Source organism: Gouania willdenowi, chromosome 14 (assembly GCF_900634775.1).
Source record: "Gouania willdenowi chromosome 14, fGouWil2.1, whole genome shotgun sequence".
NCBI lineage: Eukaryota > Metazoa > Chordata > Actinopteri > Blenniiformes > Gobiesocidae > Gouania > Gouania willdenowi.
The window spans coordinates 1,244,752-1,257,553 of record NC_041057.1 but is presented as its reverse complement, the minus strand read 5'-3'; the positions used below and the strand labels follow the sequence as shown (position 1 = coordinate 1,257,553).

Here is a 12,802-nt window from a genome sequence, read left to right as displayed (position 1 = left end):
GCATCTGTCAACCTGTTTTTATCCTGTTTCTGTAAATAACAGCTTTAAATCGACATCTTTAACTTTTCTTGTTTTTTAGAGCGACCAAAAGCAGCACAAGTTGTCAATTTAACTGAAAAAGCTGCTAAATGATCTAAAAAAGCAGCTAAAATAACTGAAAAAGCTGCTAAATCATGGATGTCAAACTCATTTTGGTTCAGGGATAAAATACAGAGCAGTTTGATCTCAAGTGGCCACAGATTTTATTATTTATTTATTAGTTTGCTCTTTTACGTATACATAAAATATGAAATCTGTAAAAAACTGACAATATCCAATGATGTGATAAATATCAGTACCAACAGGATCTTCACTTTAAATTTCCAAGATTTTATGACCAATTTCTATTTAATTAGGGCAAATATGTCATAATTCAAAGAAAATTGAAGGATTTTGTAAGAATCTTTTCAACTGTTTAACAATAAAAAACAACTGCAATCATAGGGTTAGAGCACCGGGAAAACTGGGACCAGCACCGGGAAAACTGTGAGCGCCTACAAATATAGTTGTTTCATTTACACAGTGGTTCATGTTTTCCCTGTCATTTTTACTTTCTCCTGCGGGCTGATTAGACCCTCGGGCCATGAGTTTGACACGTGTGCTAAATGATCTATAAATCAGGCTGAATGTTTCACTCCAATAGAAAACAATGAGATGTTTACAGGCAGTGGGGCCGTGTGACATCATCAATCACATGATTTCAAGATGGAGGAACACAGGCTCTAAAACTGTAAAGTAGTCCTATTTATAAAAGATAATTAAATGAATATGGTGCATAATAATGTGTTTTATTAGAAATAAATCTACTAATAAGAACATTTAGAAGATTTTAGGCCACATTTGTGAAAAGGTTCAGGATCCCTTTAAAGGCACAAATGTCATGTTTTGGTTGAAGTGGTGTCACTGAGCAGGATCATTATACAGATTTAAAAAACGGCGTACCCTGCTGTGCGTTGTAGGCGTTGGCATTGCGTGTCATGCTGGATGGCAGCCACCCTGCCAGGCTGGCTCTCTGGGTCTTAGTGCCTTTGTGTTTGATGTCCTCTCCATTCCAGATGATGTCGTCCTCCCACTGCAGTTGAGTCACCATCAGGAAGAGCTCGTTCTCCAACGCCTTCTTGTCCTTCTGCGCACCTTCACCATCATCATCATTGTCAACATCATGGTCATTGTTGTTGTCGTCCTGCATCTGGACCTGCACACATTTCATTCACAGATGGTTGGTTGTAATGTTCAGAGTAGAGAGGATAAACCCAGCTCACCTCTGGAGAACCTTCAATCACTTCTTGATGGTTCTGCTGCTCATCCTTAGCAGACGGCGTCTCCTTCAGTTTGAAGCCGTAGCTGAAGGCGCGTCCGTCCTCGGGGACGCCCAGGATGTCGTACCACAGCTGAGCGGGACCGTACCTCCACTCCGCCACTTTGGGTCGAGACTCCGTTTCTTTGTCGACATCGCTGCACGTTTGTGAGAACTTGGATTCCACTGGAGCCATCATGGTGATCTGGAGAACATAAAGTCACATAAACACATCTGTACACATCTGTAGGGACTCGGATTCCCAATGATCGCAGAATTCAAAATCTGAAATCAATCAAACACGTGTTTAAAATAAATTTCTGTCTGGTGCTTTCACATCTACAGTCTGGTGGACTCAGTGATTCTGCAACATTAGACAGAATAGTTCCACCTTCTTCTTCTTTGTCTGAGTAAAATACTGTCAAGAAGAAGAAGGAGAACGAGGAGAAAAAGGAGAAGATCAAGAGGAAGGAGGAGAAGAAGAAGAACAAGAAAAAGAAGTACGAAGAAAAGAAGAAGAAAAAGGGGGAGGAGAAGACTTTTTATTATCAATTTTTCAGTTTTAGTCGATACAGGAGCTCATTAGAAGGAATACGAGAAGAACAAGAAGAACAAGAGGAGTATGAGAAGAAGAAAAGTAGATTAAAAAGGGGAAGGAGAAGGAGTATGAGAAGAAGAATATAATATGTAAAGTTAATATTTGGGTATGATTTCAGGAGATTTAATGAACCAGTAAAGTAAAGACAGAAGAGACGATGAAACTAAAAACATTTTAGTGTGAAAAGAAGCAGACGTGATAAATGATTAAACCCTGAAACTGAAGCTAAGAAATGTAGAAGCAGAGAGAAATAAATGTAAATGTAGATCTAGTTTTTTACCTCGTCATCAGAGAGACACTGCTCAGGAGGAGGGGGCGGAGCAAACTCATAAACCCAGCCAGACTTCTTCTCCTGGTTCTGTTCGGGGGGCTCTCCCTCTGGGGGGGGCGTTCCAGGCTGAGGGGTCTCTGTGTTTACGTTTCTTCTTCCTGCGAGCACTTCTCCAAACCGAGGGCATGTTCTTTCCAGGACCAAACAGACGCAGGAACCTCAGCACCTGGAGGACATCGACACTAACGTTCACCATCAGCTGTTGTTCAGTCAGAGCAGATGCTTCAGTGGAGACCAGTGGTTCTCAAACTCTGGTTTAAGTCCCCTTTCTCTAGCTTTTGAATCCATTATGTCCGACTACAACATTTTGCTCAGAAATCTGTGAAAAACAACATCTATAAATAATAATGATGGAATTAATGAGTAATAACACTCATTTTAAAGAATCAAACTTTGTAAATAAGTGAATGAAACAGTATTTAATGTCTCCTGAATAAATTAATAATATACGTTCATCTCCCTCCTGATGTGGGACCAACACTGACCTTTGTGTTTTCAGTTCATGTTCTAATCAACATCATTTCTATCATCATTTTGTGTGTTTTGTTGTGGTCGTAATCATAATGAAATTGCAATTGAGTTCAGATAATTGACTTTGGAATTGTAATTGCCATGAAAAATCTGTAAACATTTTAATTATAATTTAATGCAAAACTAGGTTACCATGTTACAGTTCTACACATACAGTATGTAGTTAATAATTATTAAAATATGTTTCATATCAAGCTCTCCCACCTTTCACCATAAAAAAATATATAAATCTAGGGGTACACTGACACAAAAAGGCTCAGACGCCCACACCAAAAATATTAAAACCTATATTTTCATTGATTAGGAAGCCTAACAAGGTAATCAGGAGATAAATTAGATGATAGACATTTGTTTTTAGTGTATTTTACAGCTGATTTAGGACCTGTTAGCATTAGAGATGCTAACAGAAAGCTAACACATGAGGAAGGTTAACTTTTATTAGGTTATTTATTTCAGGCTCAGTAATAGTATGATAATTAATTGTAATTTAACTTTAGTCATTCAGAACGTAATTGTAATTGACTTTCTGAGGATAAAAAATAATTGTAATTTAATTGTAATTGGGAAAAATGCTGGTCACTGTAATCGTAATTGAACATGAGTAAAAGAAAAAATCTAATTGACCCCAACCCTGGTTTTTGGCGTCGTTTGGTTGTTTCTCTGTTATTTGGTGTATTTTATACTGATCTTGTATATTTTTCTCGTATTTTGTCTCTTTTGTTGTCGATTTATGAGTTGCTGGTAATATTTAGTGTGATTATCATTTTTTAACTAAAAATAAACATTTTAATACGGCATATTTTTCCTCTCTCTCTATCAAGTACCCCCTCTAGTGCCATCTGTACCCCCCATTTGAGAAACCACTGGTGTAGATGACGGGTTACCCTTCCAGGCCTGAACTCTGGGAATAGCTCAGTAACGCCCGGCAGTGCTTTAGCAGCGTCTTTCTGCATGATTCCAGCCAATGGGAGGGTCAGGCTGTCCGGGGCCCCTCCGCTCACTGACCCCGGGCCGGGTCGTTCTGTTTCTGACTCAGAGTCTGAGGAGCTGCTGAAGTCCACTTTGTCGGCAGCTGATGACGGCGCGATGATGGACGGAAGGATGATGCCGTCTCCGTCTTCTGCAACTGTCACAGGACAAAGCGTTTTATTTTGTATTAAAATACTAGTTTTAGGAGTTGTTTCTTTCACTAAATATGGAACAGTTTGATCTCTAGTGGGGCCACAGATTTTTATGCTGGAAAACGGGTAATTTCAGCATTATGGTGCCCTAGTTTACACTTCTACGTATATAAAAAATACTAAATATGTAAGAAACCGACAATATCCAAGCAATAATTGACAGATATCAGTCCCAACAAGATCTTTACTTTAAATTTCCCAGATTTTGTGACCAATTTATATTTAATTAAGCAAAATATTTTGTCATAATTTGAGGAAAATTTAAGAATTTTGTAAAAATGTTGTGTTTTTTCAAGTTTAACATTAAAAATGACTGAAATCATGAAATATAAGCACCTGGAAAAGTTTCATTTCATTTACACAATGTGTAAAAAAAAAAGTGTTTATTGGGCTTTATTCAAATAAAATGTGAATATTAAACAATATTAAATGTTTTATTTCACTCACACTGTACTCATTATGTTGGATAAAAAGTCACTGAATCTATTGCACGTCACTGAATCGTTCTAAATTAACCAATATCATCCATGAATCGAATCGTTGCTAAAACGAATCGTTACATCCCTAGCGTATGTACATCACACCTGTAAAATTAAACTAAAATATAATAAAAACATTCCTGATACATGTATAATGTGTGGCTCTAAAGGCACATTGATACTCTGCACGTGGGAACGTAATCAGACTGATGCTGTCTAGTCTGTAATTAGAGACAATCACGTATATTCACACATATTTGAAAAGATTTGTGGTCCATTTAGAAAAAATTGACTTTTCTGATGACATGACTAATTTTTAAGTACCCTGCAGTACGTGCTACCATCGAAACATGATTAGAAAAGCAAAAGATTCAAGATTTAAAGTGTTTAGTATCATGTGCACAATAAGGAAACATGTTTCACTCTACAATTAAATTCTGACTTTGCTGTCCACACTGGATGACACAAAGAACAGAACAAAACAAAGAAAAAAAAAAGCATAATAACTATTATAATAATTTCTAATAAAAAGTAAGAAAGATATATATGTACAAGGTAGAAGCTGTTATTGTTCATTTATTTTTTGTTATTGCACCTTTTAATGTATTTTTATTGTTCTCTATAAAAACCATGTATGAACATCTCTCTGTAATGAAAGTGTTTGTAATTATTGAATTAACATGGTAAAAATCTTTAATATGATTTATATGGCAAAAAAAGAAATGCAAATATGTATATACAGTATCTGTATCCTATATATTTTATTTTTTCTATTTAAATATAGCCTCTATTACTGTATTGTGTATTTTATCTTCATTGGACTATTTTCCGGTGTCTTTTGGGTTTTTCTGTGTGTTACCTTCTGTTGTCTTTTTTTTATTATTTTGTTATTTAATGCACTTTATTCTGAGCGTAGCTTTCATGACAGTAAATTTCCCCACTACAGGACCAATAGAAATATTAAAAAAAGCTACAGTTTGTTGACCAGAACATGTGACTGGATTGTATTAAAATGTTTTGGTAACCTCAGGATATTTGTACGAGCAGTTGAAAGATTCTGGACTAAAATGAACTAAAGTCTAAGTTTGGTCAGAAGACTAAATAAACGCTGGTGCTCACCACTGGGGGTCTGAGAGGACGGCTCGTCTTTCTTGACAGACGTAAAAATAGTTGGAGGTGGAGGAGGAGGCATGAGCTTAGAGTCGATGTCCTCACAATCAGCATCATAATCATCCTCATCGTCTGAAATAAAAGCAGATCAAATGAGCTGGATCCAAGTAGATGACAAAGAAAAACTAGTTTTATTCATTATTTATAGAAATAAAGATGAAAATGTGTTGAACCTGTTTTCCTGACAGGCTGCAGGCTTCCCATCGCTTGACGATATTTCTTTGTTTCATCCTCAGCGACTTCGCTGATGTCGGAGTAATCGACTGCATCGTCCGTGCTTTTCACCCAACCTGGACAAAGACAAACGTTTGGAAATTTTATTTTTTCCTCGTTCCATTTTAATTTTTTTTCCCATTTTTGTGTTTTATACATTAATTTTTTTTAGAATTTTTTATTTTTTTTTTTTAAATCAGAAAATATTAGTTTTTAACTCCTGTGAGGAAACTAAATAACAATGCAAAAAGAAAACCATAATTTAACAAAAATATATGCCAAAAATAAAAATGTAATTTAAATGAATGAATAAACTACAATTAAAAAGTAGTTATCAGGGTCGGGGTCAATTACATTTTTCAGTTACAATTATGCTTTCAATTACCCATATTCGATTACAATTACAGTGACCATCATTTTTTCCAATTACAATTAAATTACAATGCGTTTTTTTTAGCCTCAGAACGTCAATTACAATTACATTCTCAATTACTTAAGTTCAATTTCAATTAATCACAATTACTGAACCAGAAATAAATAACCTAATAAAAGTTAACATTCCTTTTGTGTTAGCTTTCTGTTAGCATCTCTAATGCTAACAGGTCCAAAATCAGCTGTAAAATACAATAAAAATTAATATTTATCATCTAATTTATTTCCTATCTATTGATTACCTAGTTAGGTTTTATAATCAATGAAAATATAGGTTTTAATATTTTTGGTGTGGGCGTCTGAGCCTTTTTTGTGTCAGTATACCTCTAGATTTATATTTATTTTAAATGAAAAATAGTGGTAAAGTTTGATATGAAACATATTTTAATAATTATTAACTACACATGTGTAGAGCTGTACATAAAACTGGAACATGGTTCCCAAGTTTTGCAATAAATTATAATAAATTATACTTCACAATTTTTATAGAATTTTCAAGGCAATTACAATTACAAAGTCAATTATCTAAACTCAATTACAATTTAATTATGATTACTACAGCAACAGATTTTTAAAAATTACAATTATAGTTTCAATTACGCCATAATTGTACTTAATTATCAACTATGCAATTACAATTATGATTAACCCCAACCCTGGTAGATATAAGTTGAACTGATATGGATTATTCTGACTGCTCCTTTTTAATGATTTATAATATTATATGTCATATAAAGATGTAGGAAAGCAGCAACAATGTTCACTGAATAAGAGCAGGTTTATTAATTAAGTTTTGATCAACCTAATTTAAATGATCCTGATGAGGGTTGGGCATCGTTTGGATTTTAACGATTCTGATTAACACACACGGACCTCAGTAAACGGAACAGGCTTCACCGGACGGCAGGAACTAGGACCCAGAGGCGGAGCAAATAAGTTCCTGTACTGCATTCACAGGCTGTAATATCACAGGTTTATCATTTTACCTGTTGTTAGAGCTACTGTCTTTACCAGGGAGATAATATTTATTCTGATCGCACCTTATGCAAACCCCGCGTAAACAAACAGAGCAAGCCTCGGAAACAAACTACTGTGGAAATTTAGGAATTAAAAAAAAAGAATCACAATTCAAACATCTTCGTAACGGTTCCAGAAAGGTTCCTCTGACCCTAATCCTGATGACATCATTCCAGACTGTAAAGATTAGACAAAAATAAATGGACACGATGCATCAGTTGTTTCACCACTAGGGGCCAGAATATTTTACAGTATTAGAAGTTATCATTAAACTATAATGTTTCAGACTCTACAATCCCTGGCATCGATTGTCTCACAGATCTTCTGTAGAACTGATGAGATGTTCTGTTTTCATTGGTGGATTCCGTGATCGTGGAATTTGTATGGCCCTACAAACGTCTGTCTACGTCCATACTCACCCTCTGCATCCACGCTGCTGGAGTCTTTCTGCTCCTCCTTGTCTTCGTCTTCATTGGCAGTGATCTCTGTGATGAGTGAACTCAGGCCCAACGTTCCCAAACCAGCCAAGTGCTTTTTAGACTCCTGGTGATCCAAGAACAGGAAAATTATCCAGTAAGCAGAAGACAAAAAGTCACCTGCTGACAACGAAGCGCTACCAAGTGGTTTCAAATAGTAAACAAGACGACAGGAAACACTCACGTTGTCTAGAACGCTGTCGTCCTCTAACTGTCCATCTTCATTAATGTTTCCAAAGAGGAAACCAGTGATGGAAAATGGACGATCTTGGTCTTCATCACTGTCTGAGTCCGACATCCTACAACGTCAGACATTTACTGTATAACTAATTCATTTCAGCCATTTTTTAACCCTCACCGACCTGCAGCATAGAGCAGGGGTTCTCAACTTTGGAGTCACTCAGTCAGGACCCCACATTTCTTTAACAATTTTATCAAATGTTTACTTATTCTTACACTTTTTCAGCAACTACACCAAACTCTTCATATTTTCATCACTTTTTCTTGTCATATTTTTGCTCGTTTTAATGCATTTTTGCTACATTACTCCCATTTCTGACACTTCTACATCACATTTCAATGCACTTTATGCACATTTCTTTCACTTTCTGCACATGTTCAGCACTTATAAACCCTTATATTCCACCACTAATCCACCTAATGTTACACATGTTGACCCATTATTGCCACTTTTCATCATAAATCATGCTTATTTTTGCCAATTTAACTACAATCTCAATTTGTCATGCCCATTATTTGATAGTTAAAATGAATTATTCCCACTTTTAAACAAATATTGGCATTTTGAACCATTTTTATATCAAACTTTGTCCACTCTAATTGGCAACTTTTAACCCAATTTTTGTGGTTTTCAAAATCCCATTTTTGGTCACTTTGAACCCATTTTATTTGAGATTAAAACAAGGATTTACATGTTTCAGATGACTATAATAATAATAACAATAAACATTCTGGATAACAGTGGATATTATTCAGATGAATAAATAAATGTGGTTATCACAGATTCATAGAACAATGCTTGTCAAGTGTTTTATTAATTCATATTTCATGTAGTTATTCATAAATATATACAACATGGGACTTTTAGAGTTGAATTATTTACTCATATTAAAACAATAAAATGTTATGGTTATAGGTAAAAATAAATAGTGTTTACCGTTTATCAGTAAACACATTTTATAATAATAATCAATGATTAATTATCATGTGATAAGACGCGGGAATAAATGACCTCTCAGGTGTATTTGCTTTGCTGATAACTTGTATTCCGATGTCCGAAATAAAGAAAACTACCATTTTAGAACGCTGAGTAACGTTAATATTTAGTTTAGCAGCACAATAATAATGGGAATGCCTTCATTAACTGTAGTTATACTTTATAAATGGCATAATAAAAAGCGTGGAGACAAAATGTAGTTTCCACCTACCTGTTATAATATCTCTTCAGAGATTGTCTCCGTATCCTTTATTCAGATTGTTGTTGAAAAGCCAAAGGAGCAGCTAGGCTAGTTAGCTGATGCTATCTTTGCTACATAAATGATGATAAATTACCTAAAATATAAACGTTTAAGCATATTTATCTATGCACGTTTAATATCAACACAAAAAGTCTTTAATGCAAATATTAGGACAGCCGTAGTGGGTCTAAAGTGGAATGTTTTGTAGCAACGCAACGATTTGAGCAGACTGACGGAAAACTACGGTGACCCGGAAGTACAGAGTGACGCATTCCGGAAGTCTTCTTCTTCTTCGTGGATTTGTTATGGCGGTTGGCATTCTTTTTATTTTTTATCTTTATTTTACAAACAAACAGAATATAAGGACACACAAAATACAAGAAAATAATGCCAGGGGGTTCACATACAAACAAACATTTTAGAAACTGTACAGATGTAAATGGTTTTCTGAGCCTTTTTATTTTTGGATTTCTTAATGACATTTATGTAATTTATTATATCAATATCAGAATAAGAATCAGAATCAGAATCAGAATCAGAATCAACTTTATTGACCAAGAGTCTATGAATACACACGAGGAATTTGTCTTGGTGACCTGTGCTCTCTCAGATAGTGTAACATTAAATAATAACAATCAACTAGAAGTATAAACATAAATATAAGAGTAGTTAGACTAATATGTGCAAACTAAATAAAATAACAAGATAATAATAATAATAATAATAATAATAATAATAATAATAATAATAATAATAATAATAATAATAATAATAATAATAACGAAATAAAACAAAAATACAATAATAATAATAAGATAATAGTGCAGTACTGCATTGATGAGTAGTGCAGTGAACATTTAAATGAAAATATTATGTTCATGAACATTCACAGTGACAGGTTGATCCAGAGTTATGTTTAGTTCCAGGTTATTTCACAGTAACAGAAACAGGTCTGATAATATTAAAACACTTGTTGCACTGTAAGCAGTGAAATATGAGTTTTAAACGCGATAAACTTTACCTTTCAGTTCTCCTTTGCGGTTGCTAGGGCGGCCATCTTTGAACAACAACAAAAAAAACTTTATTAAAAAAAAAAAGAAAAACTCTGTGTTATTTAGCCCAGCAGGTGGCGCACAAACCTCAGGTTATATTTGACCGATTCTACAGCTACGAGGTTTTTTAGTCATAAATTTACCTTTTAATAAAAATCATTTTAATTTATTACAACATGACATAATGTTGGTTAAAAAAAAGCTTTTATTTGTGTTGATTTATTCATATAAACTCAGCTGTGAAAACACTTCAGAATTGACCCGTTTTACATTAAAATATGTTGCTCATCTTTTACATTTTAACTTATTTACATTTTTAGGATGAGCAGATAAACAGTTCATCTTTATCTCTGTTAATTATTTGTCAGTTTTGTATTTGGGTCACGTGACACCTAAATATTTTGTCCAACTGCTCTTATTTAATTTAAGGTTTAATGCATAAAAATATTCCAAATATGTAGTAAGTAGTATATATGCACCCACTTTCATATATATATTTCAAAATGTCACTTATAAATTGACTTGTGTAATTTATTATGTGTTCAAATACAGTATCATGTGACTGTCTGACCATGACTGATGTTTAGAAAAAAAATTACTCTACAATTACAATTACTCTAAAACAATTCTCATTTTTTTCTGCCATATTTATAGTCCTGTATAAGATTTACGAGTATTTCTATTTTTATTTACATCATAATATTCATGCAAACTTGTCTGATGAGGAACATTTTATGAAATATCCATCCTTGTATCTCACTGAGGTATGATGTTAAACTAGTGTTAAATTAGTTTTAAACTGGTGTTAAACTAGTGTTAAAACACATATACATGTAATTGTGTTATGTGAAATCATACGGAAAAGGCAGGGGATTATTCGGATAATCCGTGTTCAAGGTAGTAATATCATCTGAATATGTGTAATAAGAATAATATAAACACTATTAAAACACTAAAGATCTCTGGATTAAAATTACAAACACTGTTAGGTTGGAAACATCAACAGACTGATAGAGCTTGTTGATGTTTATCTCCCTCTGACCTTTGAATAAAAAGTAAATTAAAAAAAGGTTGTTTTTTTTAAAAAAAAACAAATTGATTTTTGATTCATGTTTATAATTGTAGCCATGTTGTTACCCTGATGAAGGTCCTTTGACCAAAAGCTTGGGAAATTAAATTGTTTTACTTGCATTGATCCAAGTGTGCAGATCTATTTTTCATACAAATATTCTTTAAGCTCTGGTACAGATTTAGTCGTGAGTTTGGTGATTCTACTTCTGATTGATGACTTAAATAAAATGATGTTCATACCATGATTATTTACATTTGTAACAACAGTGACACTTGTTATTTTTATTATGTCATTTCAGGTGAAGCTGGAGAAAAACTGCCCTGTTTCTGTGGATTGTTGCAGACACTGTGACTGTAAAACATTTCCCTCTGTAAACTGTTAATGTCTGTATGCTTCATGTCTGTCTGTACAGCAGAGACCACAATGTACTACATCTGTAAACTCCCTGCACAACATCTGGCCCAGGTTCACTGGGGTCTTCACAGATTATCACCGCTAATTCACCCATTTATTATTAACCAATTGGTTACATACATTTAACCTTCAACATAATATCTACAGAATTCTACAATTGAATAAAATAAATCAAAATAAATGATAAGACCCTGAAAAATAACCTAAATAAATCCAATGAAAACAAATTATACATTTAAAGTGTAAACAATTCAAGTTAACTTTTTTGTTAATTATATTTAATTATATGGGAGATTTTAGATTTAGTCCAATAAAATCAGACATTCATTTTCTGGCTGATAATGGACCAATATCTGATATTGTGGCAGGATGAAGGAACGACTGAGGTGGAGGTTAGTACAGCTTTGATCCTTTCAGCAGCATCACACGGATAAACATACAAAGCGCGCCAAACATTATATATGGCGTAAAAGCACACCTCCTACCCATCAACCCCATGGGTGAGAGAACAGTCCCTAAGTGATCACCACAATATCAATATCTGATCAGGACCCCACTACCACTCAACACACTGATCCCATTAAATAAAATAGATATCATTTAATGAGTTGTTCATTTGTTATTAGCGTGATTCCATTCACTAGGCCTGTGAAATCTGTGTATCATTCGTTTATCATTATGTAACAAAATCGTGAAAAACGGAAGAAAAAAAAAAAAAAACACTCATTATTTGATATTTGTTTCCAAAACCAAAATGAAAAAACGGAAAACCTTCCTCCTTCAACGGGAAACTTCCTGTGTTTTTCCCCTTGGGTGGTTCTCACAGCTGGTTTTATGAACAAAGCCGTGTTAGAACCAAACACAGCGTTAAAGTTCCCCATGGCTGTGGACTCTCTGCTCCACCCCCCGCTGATGATGTCACACACACGTCAAAAAACCCATCATCCAATCAGAAGACCAGTTACATCAACAGAACTATCCTTTCATCTGATTGGCTGCTGCTTATCGAACATAACGCTTTG

The 12,802-nt window shown here is 34.3% G+C and overlaps 1 pseudogene; it reads right to left on the bottom strand.

The window, feature by feature from the left end:
- Positions 1-955: 955 nt before the first annotated feature.
- LOC114475968 (transcription initiation factor TFIID subunit 1-like) lies at positions 956-9,500 on the bottom strand (annotated as a pseudogene).
- Between the last annotated feature and the right edge of the window lie 3,302 nt (positions 9,501-12,802).